This window comes from Castor canadensis, chromosome 8, assembly GCF_047511655.1.
Source record: "Castor canadensis chromosome 8, mCasCan1.hap1v2, whole genome shotgun sequence".
Lineage (NCBI taxonomy): Eukaryota > Metazoa > Chordata > Mammalia > Rodentia > Castoridae > Castor > Castor canadensis.
The window spans coordinates 129,003,266-129,016,568 of NC_133393.1; the positions used below are offsets into that span (position 1 = coordinate 129,003,266).

The 13,303-nt window shown below is 32.0% G+C and overlaps 1 long non-coding RNA gene across 2 annotated transcripts in view; it reads left to right on the forward strand.

Annotated features, from left to right (window-relative positions):
- LOC141425558 (uncharacterized) overlaps window positions 1-13,303 on the forward strand; it is a 143,093-nt gene that overhangs the window by 16,583 nt on the left and 113,207 nt on the right. For both annotated transcript variants that reach the window (XR_012450533.1, XR_012450534.1), the window contains exon 2: window positions 5,133-5,217. This is a non-coding gene — a long non-coding RNA (uncharacterized lncRNA). The remainder of the gene's footprint in view (window positions 1-5,132; window positions 5,218-13,303) is intronic.

Consider the following 13,303-nt stretch of genomic DNA (forward strand, 5'->3'; position numbering starts at 1 on the left):
GAGAGAGACAGAACTGCTTTTTAGAAAAGATAAACAAATTGACAAGCCCTTAACTAGACTAAGTAAAAATGGAAAACCAGAGATGCAAAAGGAGATATTACAACTGACTCCTTTTATATTGAAATGCAAAGGATCATTAGAGACTTTTGAAAACAACTATATGCCAACAAATTTGTTAACCTGGAAATAAACAAATTCTTGAATACAATATTGAATCATGAGTAAATAGAAAACTTGAAGAAACTATTAGTAATGATATTGAGTCAGTAATAAAAAGTCTCCCATCAAGGAAAAGCATAAGGCCAGATAACTTCACTGCTGAATTCTACTAAACATTTGAAGATGAATTAATACCAATTCTTCTGAAATTATTCTAAAATACCAAAGAGATCATTCTTCCAAACACTTTTTTACACCCCACATGTAAGTTATATAATATGGTATTAAGTGTTCCTGGTTCTTTTCACTTAGCTACAATGCTCTCCAGATCCATTAGTGTTGTCACTAAGGACAGGATCCCATGCCTTTCTATGTCAGAATGCTATTCCATTGTGTTTATATGCCACATTTTCTTTATCTATTCATCAGCTGATGAACATTTAGTTTTCATTTCTTTGTTATTATGTCGTCACATGCTATGAAGCTATCATTAACCTGATAGCAAACAAGATAAGGATATAGCAAATAGGGAAAACTACAAGCCAATATCTTTGTTGAACATAAATGCAAATATCCTCAACTAAGCAAACCATGTCAAATAGCACATCAAAGAGACAATTCACCACGATCAAGAGAGATTCTTCTCAGGGATTCAAGGATGATTCAATACATGTAAATCAATCAACATGACATACTACATCAATAGAATAAATAACAAAAATCATATGAAGTGATCACCTTTGTACATACACAAAAGACATTTGGTAAAACTCAACATCTCTTCTTCATAAAAGTACTGAACAAATTAGCAACTTACTGAAGGCCACATGTAATAATGCTATATAGTTAAATCGTACTGAATGGAGAAAAGCTGAAAACTGTAATGAAAAAATGATGTTTACTTTTACTGCTTTTCTTCAACCTAGTACTGCAAGTCCTAGCCAAAGCAATCAGTAAGTAAAATAAAGAAAGAGCATCCAAATTGTAAAGGAGGAAGTCCAACTGTCACTGCTTTCAAATAACATGATCTCATATATAGGTAATCCCAAGACTCCACCAAAAACCTATTAGAGTTAGTTAACAAAATTAGAAAAGTTACAGGATACATCAACATAAAAAATTATTAGTGTTTCCATATGCTAATAAAAAATCATGTGAAATAGAAATCAACCCTACTTACAACAGCTACAAATTTTGTAAAATGAATCAGAATATATTTAACCAAAGAGGTGAAAGATCTCCACAATGAAATTTATAACAAATGAAAAAGTTGAAGAGGATGCAAAAAATGGAAATACATCCTATGTTAATGAATTGGAAGAGTCAAAATTTCTAAAATGTACATATTATCCTAAGTGATTTACACCTTAAAAGCAATTCATTTTAAAATACCATGAGTCAGGGAAACCTAAACCCTCACCTGTAAGATGTTACTGATAATAACTCCTTTGGAAGCTTGTTTTAAGAAGGATATACAATTAATTGTATTGTTGTAATATAATGTAAAATGTGTCTTTTTTACTAGATGCTATGCATATGTAAATGGCCTAATATATTATCTTGTGCTCACTACATCCTGGCTTTATATGTGACATCTCATTTGGGTAAGCAACTTAATCCAAAGCTACATAGCTTGTAAACAGTAGAACTGAGATTTGAAAAATAAAATAAAGTAAAATACCAATAACATCCTTAACAGAACTAGAAAAAAGTCCCAAGACATGTTTATGGAAACACAAGCAATCTCAGACAAAAAGAATAAAGCCGGAGGCATTACACTACCTGAATTCAAAATACTAAATGTATTAGTAATCAAAACATTATGGTCTTGGCACAAAAGCAGACATACAGACCAATGGCAGAAAAAAAAGAACCAAAAAGTAAACCCATATATCTCTAGCTAATTGTTGTTTGATGTATTGGAAAACGGACAGTTTATTCAATAAATATTGCTGGGAAAATGGATGTTTACATGCAAGATGAAAATAGACTGTTTCTATCACAATATACAAAAACCAACTGAAGTGGTTTAAAGACTTAAATATAGGACATGAAACTATGAAAATACCAGAAGAAACCATAGGGTAATTCTTCAGGGCATTGTAATGAGCATGGACGTTTTTAGGTAAGAACCCCAAAGCATAGATAACAAAGGCAAAAGTAGGCAATGGAATTACAACAAATGCTCTACAAAGTAAAGAAAACAAGAGACAGCATATAGAATAGCATATATTTTCAAAGTATATATCTAACAAGGGGTGCATATCTAGAATATATAAAGATCTCAAACAATAACAAAAACACATATGAAATAAAAACAAGAGCTGACTAAAAATTAAAAAAACCACACGAGTAGACATTTCTTAAAAGAACACATGCAAATGGCCAACAGGTATATGAAAACATTTGTCAATAACACTCATCAGAGAACACAAATCAAAACCACAATGAGCAATCACTTTACTCAAATGTGAGTGGCTATTATCAAAAAGAAATGATACTAAGCGTTAGTGAGGATGTGGCGAGAAAGAACCCTTACTCATTGCTGGTAGGAATGCAAATTAGTGCAACCATAATGGAAAGTAGTATGGATGCTCCTCAAAAAAATTAAATAAGAGCTACTATATGTTCCAGCAACCCCAATAATATGTATCCAAAGGAAATGAAATCAGTATGTTGAGGAGATATCTATACTCCCATGCTTATTGCAAAACTATTCATAATAACAAAAAAATGAAAACTAAGTGTTCATCGACTGATGAATGGATAAAGAAAATGTGGCATACAAACACAATGGAATATTATTCTGACAGAGAAAAACATGGGATCCTGTCCTTTGTGACAACACTAATGGATCTGGAGAGCATTGTAGTTAAGTGAAAAGAACCAGGAACACTTAATACCATATTATATAACTCATATGTGGGATATAAAAATGTTGATCTCAAAGATCAAGATTAGAATAGTATTCAGAGTCTGGGGATAGTAGGGAACAGAAAGCGATAAAGATTGGTTAACAGGTACTAAATTACAATTAAATAGGAGAAATAAATTCTGGTGTTTTGCACAGTAGGGTGAATAGATATAATAATATATTGTATATTTCTCAAAGGTTAGAAGAATATATTTTGAATGTTTTTACCATAAATATGGTTTGCTGCTGTGAATATTATACAATGTATACATGTATGAAAACATCACATGGAACCCCATAAATATGGACAATTTTCATTAACCAATTAAAATATACAATAAAATATGGAAGCAATGAAATTGTCCTTCAGTAGGTGAATGGATCTATAAATTGTGGTAGAGATCCTGGACCATTGTTCAGCAAAATGAGCAAAAGAACCATGAAAAGGAAACTTAGACATCAATAAATGAAAGAAGCCAATCTGAAAAGGATGATGGCTATAGGAGGATAATTCTTCTACATTCTAAAAATGTCAAAATTATGGAGGCAGTACAAAGATTAGTTTTGTGTTGAGCTGAAACAAAAGAAGAGGGGAGAGATGACAGGACATAGTGCATCATAGAAAATTTTAAGGCAGTGAAAGTACCTTGTACTATATTATCACAGCGAACACAATTAATACATTTGTTCAAATTTATACTATGTGCAACATTAAGTGCAAGCCTCCAGTAAACTAAGGACTTTATGATATTGGTGTGCCAATGTTTGTCCGCCATTTATAAACATGTGCTCTCTGTGGTTGCGGTATGTTCATACTGGGGAAAGCAGCATGTGTATGAGGAGAAAATGCTGAGGAAATCTTTGTATCTTACTTTCCATTTTTTCTGTGAAACTAAAACTACTCGTAAAGAACCAAGTCTTAAAAAAAGTTTAAAAATCTACATAAGATGAAAATCTAAGTTAGGAATTTTCCTTAAATTTGCATAAACACCTTACTTATTCTGAAAAAAAGTTAGGAAATACAGAAAAAATGGAAAACATCCAAAGATGTTATCATATAGTTTTCAAGGTTATGTACCTAACACAGGAATTTTTTAATAAATAATTGCTCATAGTAAGCTATTCCTCATTTAATTTTCTAAGTACCTTAGACAAAAGTACTACTTGTCATTATCATCTTTTTCTTGCTTATGCAATTTCTCATGTTCTAATTTCATTGATTCAAAACATCTTTTGTTTTAATGGTGGAAGCTATGACCAAGAAGTGGGATAATATAAGGGTGTTCTTCCAGATGTAATACATTTCAGTATTCAGCTTAGTTGGAAGCAAAATTCTCATTCCCATCTTACCATTCAGAGCAGTATCAAGACATGGCTTCACAATATGTATAATTTTATTAAATTTTACATAATTTCCAAAAATTACTGCCTGATTGTTCTCTAAATATAAGGTAAGCAGGTTCCAAACACCTACTTAATCCATTAATTGGGGAACCAGAAACTTGGTAGAGCAAGTTCAAATTGGATTGGAATGATCACAAGTATTTATGGCAGAAAGACAAGGTGCTTCAATTAGATAGCTTACTTATCATTTATTTACTTTCATTTTATTTTATTTTTGAATTAGCATGCAATAATAACATAAGGGAGTTTTGTTGTGATAATTGTATAGATATATGCAGTATATTTTTAAATGTTTACTCCCTCAATTATATTCATTCCTATACCTTCCCTCCCTCCTCCATTCCTTTATCAGACAGTATTCAGTGAATTTGATTTTATATATATATATATATATATATATATATATATATATCCCTCAGTATCCTTTCCTTTCTCCATCTCCCCTGATGCTGACCTCTTCTCCCTCCCCCAGATAGTCCCTCTTTTACATTCATGTCCCATTGCTATATTAAACAATCATTTTAGGTCAAAATTCCACAAATAAACAAAGACATAGGACACTTGGCTTTATTAGCTTGGTTTAGTTCACTCAGCATGATGATCTTCATAGCCATCCATTTTCTTGCTAGTGACATAATTTCATTTTTCTTTACAGCTGTGCAATATCCATTGTTGGGCATATAGGCTGATTCCACAGTTTGGCTATTGTGAACAGAGCTGCAATAAACATGGATATGCAGGTATCTCTTTTGTATATTGATTTACACTCCTGAAGATACAGACCAAGGGTGGTATTGTGGGGTCATAAGGTTGATCTATTTTTAGTTTGTTAGAGGTCTCTTCATACTGATTTCCACAGTAGTTGCGTGAGTTTACATTCCCACCAGCAGCTTATGAAGGTTCTTTTCCCTTGTGTCTTCTCCAGCATTTGTTATTTTTCCTGATGACAGCCAGTCTGGCTGGGGTGAGATGGAATCTCAGTGCAGTTTTGATTTCATTTCCTTTATGGTTAAGGATGCTGAACAGTTCTTTATGTATTTTTTAGCCATTTGTAGTTCTTCTGAGAACTGTTTGCTTAATTTGTTTGCCCATTGATTGATTTATTTGTTCTTTTCCTGTTAAATTAATTTGAGTTTATATATTCTGGATGTTAATCCTTTATCCATTGGATAGCTGGTGAAGATTTTTGCTCATTTTTTGGATTGTCTCTTGATTCTTGTAATTGTTTCTTTTAATGTGCAAAGACTTTTTAATTTGTCAGTACTCTTTGTCAATTCTTGTTCTTATTTCCTAAGCAATTGGAGTCCTACTCAAAAAATAATTGCCTCTGCCCATATCTTCCCACTTTCCCTGTTTTCTTGTAGTAGTTTCAAAGTTTCAGATCTTTCATTTAAATCATTTGTCTTTTCTGTGTTGATTTTTTAATACAGGGTGAGGGATAGGAATAATTTGCTAATTTTAAAACAAAAACTGTAATTTTGATGATAACACTTGAATCGCTACCAAATAAAATTCACTTGCAAAGCTATATGAGAAGATTTCCATTGCTGTAAGAAAAGATTATTTGCATTGCTTTTTCATTATTTATAAGCTAAACCTTTGCTTTAGATCTAAAATTTATCAATGAATTGTAAATGGGAAATCAAATGTTGTATTTACCTATAAGCATGAAATGCACTTACATGAACATAAAAGAATAAACCATGATCCCTTTGGCTTACTTCCAATTTGTAGATGTATTTTCTTAATAATATTGTAAGTTAAGAACTGCAGAGTTTTGGAGTGGGAGATCTATTTTTAAATGATACTGGCAATGTGGCATATAACTGTGACAAGTATGAAATTGCTGCAGAGCTCCTTAAGGTAGAAAAACATCACTTTCCTTGATTTACTTTAATTAAATTAACTCTGGCACAGCCTATGCCCACCTGATAATTGGGAATTGAATTACTTATAATACCTATTATTTTTTTCAAATTCATCTTGTATAACATGGCCACATGATCCACTTAAAAGCTCTCATTTCAGTCTTTTTATACTATGTCCAGAGGTTGGTTGGTTTGGTTTTGCCAAGGTATCTAGCACCTAACATCTGTGTTCCCATTTAGTAAACACTGTAGGAGATTTAACTGGCTAAGGCTTAAATTCTCACAGTTGGTGCAACTGGCAGTAGGGTTTATTCTCTTAGCCATTGGAGAACATCTCCTTCTAGGGCCATTCTCTACCAGGCCACTATCTTGGACTCATTTTCCTCGGGCTTGTCTGGAACAATTATAGGTCCATTTCTTGGTACTACAGAACCAAAACCCAAACCAATCCAAACAAATTCTACACTGAGACTTTTTTTTTTTTTAGGAAGTTTTCCTTACCCCACGTTGGTTATCTGCAGGGATTATGTGTATTTGAAAGTGCGCCATAGAATTGCTCATAACATGAGGGACAGCTATGCTGCAAAGCAAATTTTGGAGGTTTAGAACTCCATTTTTCTAAGAGCTCCTTCCAAATCCCTGGAAAGACCCCATTTGTTCACATGCAGTTCATGTTTCTGGAAAACTTAGAAAAGAAATGGTACCACAATTGATTAAACTATTTTCTGTGGTTTCTCTCAATTTCTAAGAAAATTCTCATGTGTGGGGCAGGAAAATGGGGAGAGAAACACTGGAATTGGAGAATATTTGAGATTTGTTTAATGGGAGTGGAGTTTAGTAGAGACATTTACTGTTCTTCAGTACTTCTATGTGTATTGCTAGCATAGTTCCACACACAAGCAGCAGACTTACAAAAATAAAACTTTTTTTTTAGATTACCAACAATGAAAATTAATTTGGGCCAATCTTGCTGGATAAAATGATTGAATTACCTTTATTCTCTCTATACATTATGGTATTTTGGAATCATTGGTCCATGATATATGAATCAGATGATCAGAGAGTATCAAACCAAAAAAAATTTACAAAGACAAAAAGTGTTATAGAGATAGGTATGCAGTAAATTGTGCACATTTGTACTGGATTTTGAGACACTTTTCATTTTGCTAATGTTTAATTTATTTTTTTTCTTCCTCTTATTTTGACCCATACTGAATTTTGAATTTATGATTTTGTACTCTTTTCCTGAAGAGGGCCCTCAAAATTAACACTCAAGGTCCACAAAACATCTGAAATCTTCAAATCCTGAACTTTGTTTATTATGAAGTTTAGAATGTTTTTGGTATGCAGAAATTACCATTCTTAGCACTGATAAAAATGACATTATCATTTAATTACATTATTTAGTTCCATGTTATAGTTTACATTGTAATCAACCTAATGTTGATGAGATATTCAAGCATAATGTAATACAAGATATTATCATCCATACTAAGGGTTTTTAAATTTTCTTTAATTTTTGCAAAATAAAGAATAATTTACTTGTGGTTCATATATATAAGCCCAAAGGAATACATGCATAAATTTTGTCACTTCTATCTGTCCTTAGAAAAAATTTCTACAATCAACAAAATATAATTGAAATGTGCCAAGGCTATGAATTAAAATCATATCAAGTAAGTCTGCAGAATTTCACCTCCTGTTGTCTCTAAGTCATGCAAAATGCAAAATTTGCATGGCAAACATGTATCTTGGCTCCTAATAGGAGCAATTATAATGTAGAGTTGATGCTGCTGGCTTATTTTAATGCAGTGCTAAAAGTATGCCTGACATACAGATATCCCAAAATGTTATTGGTAAAGTTTATACATGTCAATAGCTAAAAATTATTTGAATATTACATATTCTAATAGCCATCCCTCCTATTTATGATGGGTAATTCCCTCCAAAGTTCCATTTAAAATACCTATGAAGGCTTGCTAAATATAACAACATACATTTATAACAACATGGAAAAGTAAGAATGACTATAATCTATTTCAGATGAATCTGCAGTAATTATAAGATCTGTGAGATGGAAAATGAGAATAATTTTTAAAAATTAAAGCTGAAAATATTTACAATTAGAAAGTAAAGGGCCCATTTTTCTCTAGAGAGATAGTTTCTCACCCATTTCCTTCTTTCTGATTTGGAAATCCTGGGTCTATATGATCAAGGAAGATGAGAAGGATTCTGTATGCCGTATTGATTTCAATTTCTAAGGCATCAGAAATGCTTCCCCAATCTGTGATTCCTCCCCACATACACTATCGTGTTTTTTAGTATTTCTTCCTTCCTATATTGCGAAACCTCAATGCAAGGAATGAATTACTCAAGACTCAAAGAAATAATGGTATTACATTGCACCATAGGAGGTTTTGCAAATGTGCAATGGACTGACTATTTCTCACCAGAACTCAACCAAGCTGGCATCCTGATCTTGGACTTCCAGCCTCCAGAACAATGAGAAATAAATTTATACTACTCATAGGCAACCCAGTCTATGGTACCTTGTTATAACACCACCAATGGCTAAGACAACAAATAAGCAATACAGAAGGAAAAGAAAAGAATGAAAAGTACCACAGCTTGTGAAATGTATTCTCTCTTATAATTCATCATTTAGAAGTGCCATTAAGAAATAAGTAGAGGAGCCATAGGAATTGATCATGGAGATGGGTCTGGGACCTTCATTCAGTTCTACAATGACCAACTAAAAAGGTGTCAAATTGTGGTTTATTGAGGGATTTGGTTTTTAAATTGAACATCCTATCATTTGAGCTACTTATATAGAAATTAAGGTTACACAATAAAATTTCTCATATGTGATGATCTTTGTAAATTTTTGAGGTTGTTCTGTGTGCCATCAGGCTCACTGTCTCTGATACTCTCTTGGGAGAACTAGTCAAATGGTCAGAGTCAGGTATAAGTCTTGCAACCTTCAGGTTATTTTACATATATATATATAACATATATAATATATAATATAATAATATATACATAATTTACATTAAAATGATATATTTAATATAATATATTACATGTAATATCCGATATATATATATATATATATATACATACATACATAGGAATGTCAGAAGGAAACTCCCTGTATAGTTATTGTAAACAAAGAAAAATGTCACTCTTTTTTTTTATAAAATCAGAGAGCAGAGGGCTGAACAGGGCCTGTCTGGAGGGTTAGTACCAGTGGGAGGGGGGAAGATGAAGGGAAAAGGTGTAGGAGGGTGAACATGGTGCAAATACTTAGTACACATGTATGTAAATGGAAATGAGACCTGTTAAAACTATTCCAGGAATGGAGAAAAGAAGGGTAAAGGAGAATAATGGAGGGGTGAATTCAACAATGATATATTTGATATATTGTAAGAACTATTATAAATGTCTCAATGTAACCCCAGCACAAAAATAATAAAAAGATCTAAAAAAAGAAAATTTTAAGAATTTTGAATAATGGTGAGTCTGGAGAACTTTTGTTTTCATTCCAAGATAAATCATGAAGAAATAAAAGACTTATAAAAAGCCTACAAAAATTTTGTCCTAAAAGAACAAATATAAAACAAAATATTGGCCTAACTACAAAAAGTATTTAATACATGAAATAATAAATTATTTTCAAATCAAATTGACAATGGTATTGGTTAGAGTAAAGCCTCCACTGATATATTTAGGAAGCCTTAATGTGTGAGAATTTAAAGAATATAAAGGTTTCTTTTTCATATAACAGTCTAACCAATCAAAAGAGAATCCTCTGTTGGGATCACAGGTTTCTGCCACCTTTTTGCTGTGTCATCTTTACATTGACTCCATGGTTAAAGCCCATTTCAATGTTCACCCTGTTGACAGCACAAGGAAAGCAAATTGTTCTGTGTTTTAGAAATTTCACAGAAGTACAAACTTTGACTTCCTTTAATCTCTTTATTGGATTTAAATCACATCAAAGGAAATTATTGTCTGTCTGTGCAGTTGCATGATAACAGAAAAAAGGATGTACTTTCTGAGGACAACCAAAGATGGTTCTTTTGGAATATTTAAATAACATACTTTCAGGGAAATATAGGTAGAAACTGCAGGGACCAAGGAGGCTGCAACAAAGATCTAAATGAAAGCAGGACTGGCTTAAGTATGAAATAAGTACAAGTAAACCCAAAGAAAAAAATTAACTCTGAAAAATCAAATCAATAAAATAAATGATACAATTTAGAGCAGATAAGGTGAAAAGTGATGATAAATTAAATGCTATTGATGGAAAATGAAGATAAAAAAGCTCAGGATCAACATAAAAATCTGTATGTTCTCTAAAGGGAAAATAAAATAAAAATAGTAAGACAAATATATTTATTAAATTCACTAAGCTTAAAAATAGAGAGAATACCTATCTTATCAAACCCAGACAAAATTAATTAAAGCAGAGCAAAGTTAAACACAATAATAAAGAAAAATACTATATAAACATTTTGAAAAAACTATAAAGCAGATCACTGGCAACAGAAAAATTTCTGACTGGTATCAGCAACATTGAATTTCAGAAGATACAGAAAGTTTTGAGTGTTACTTTGTTGTCTGGGATGTTTATTCAAGACATGTTGCAATTTACAAACACAAAAGCTTATAAAAATATATGTATGTAAATATCCTGAAAATTTTTCTTGAAAATGAACTCAGAGTAAGACAAAACAAAAAATTAATCGATGTGTGAGACTTTATTCAACTTTCATTTTAAAATTCTCTAATAATCAACTCCTTTCTTTTGTTTAGTTTCTATTTATTAATTTTTCTATACATTCCAAATATGATTAATTTTCATTGCTGCACAACACGATCAATCTAATCTTAGGAGTTTATTATAATGCACATTTACTATTTTACAATATTTGTGGGTCAAAAATCCTTGCACAGTTTTGTTAGGTCTTTTGCTTGAAGTTGATGGAAAGCTACAAGAAAGCATCCAGGACCCTTGTCTGATCCAAAGGTTGGTTGGGAATGATCCGCTTCCAAGCTCAGGTAGTTTTGGCAATAGTGAGTTTCTTGTGAACTGTTAGAATGAGAGATTCAGTTCCTTATTGACAGTTGGCTGTTGGTTCTTTGTTTCACCCCACATGAAGCTTTTCAGTATGGCCATGTCTTTCTTCAAAGGCAGCAAGGAAGAGTGTCTCCTAGCAAGATGAGTTGCACCTTTATATAATGTTTTCACAGGATTGACAGCCCATCAGCTTTCATGAATTCTCTTGGGCAGAAGCAAGTTTCAGGCCCTGCCTACACACTCAAGAAGGATTATGGAAGGAGTGAATATTGGGTATTGGGATCTTGGGGGTCACTTGACATTCAGTCTACTGATTTGCCCAAAATGTAATTGATTATATTGACAAATGTATCAGATAATCTTTTAGGCTAATTTTTTTTTACCATGAAACATTTTTCTTGAAACATTTTTTTCCCTAATTTTCCATATTGGTTTCTTTTTTTCCTCAAATCTAATTGCATTTTTGAAACTTTTTATTTTCCCATTTTTGAGTCAGGCATATCCTCTAATTCTGGGAAATTCAGTTGTGATTTTGACAAGGATGTTTGAATTTTACCCTTATATTTGACTGATAATTTAGGTGTGTATAGAATATAGGTTGAAAATCATTGTCCCCAAATGATTGTAACATTGCTCCATTATATATTAATTTCAATGTTAACTTCAAGTATTAGATAAAGTACAGAACTTTTACACATTACAGTAATGTCAGTCTTTCTTGAGTGTATTAGAGTAATTTACACTAAAATTTTTAAGATAGTCGCATCCTTTGTCTTTTTAAAAAAGATTTCCCAAAGAAATAACTAGAAGTTTAGCTAAACAAGAATATTCATCTTGACCTTATATATAATAGTCAAAATTTGAAAATACATAGAGTTCTGAGTTAGAGAAGATTTACTTAACAACTAATTAAACAACTGCATATGCAAACATGTGCATGAACCCCCACTAATTCTTATATTTTCAAGGAAAAATTCATTCATTGAAAAAAGAGAAACTAATAATACATAAAATTCTAAATTATATAGAAATATTCACCCAAAAAATAAGATGGAAATCATGAAGCTGACAACAGTGCTTAACTATCACTGACTGACTATAAATAGAATGTGATTTCTTCTTTTTAGTTTATAGACTTCCAAAAGCCTACCAAAATAAAATGATCGTAATGAGAAATTAAATTGGGTCTCCAGTGATGGATAATTAAATGCTATAGTTTTTCAAAGTCCAAGAAGGATAACACTCTTCTTTTCTGAGGGAAGCATTGGCTGTCTGAAGATGTCACAGCACCTAAGTTGAAAGCCTGCTCTAGTGATACAAAGGCATACAGATGAAAGTTCTGATACATGTGACCTGTGTGATTTTTTACTCCAAAATAAGGCAGAGATCACATCTTAATTTTTCCTTCAAAATTCTCTCTATGTAGCCCATCCAACCACTTAGACAGCAATAGGATGTCAAACAAAGGCTGTCCACTTTCCATTCACTTGTCCTGTAAGACACAGTCTCCATTGACAGAGTACATATCAAGACTTTGGATGTTTGGGAAAGAGGAAGCCTCCAAAAGGAGAAACATTGAATATTCTGCATTAGAAATTTTCAAACAATTAATTGAATAAGTAAAATAAATGAAACTAATGAGTACTATATAATAATTTATGTGTATTATACTCAAACATGTGACAAAAATAATTATATTACATTAGAATAAAATAATGTCAGTATTAAATAGCATTATTAAATGGTGAACAAAGTTATGTATCATTTATAACAAAATAACTCAAAACAATTTCATGTGACTTGTAGAGGTCCTAGCAGATAAGTGTTCATTAACTATTTGTTGAACTAGAATGGAGAGTGAGAGAGCAAAAAGGACAG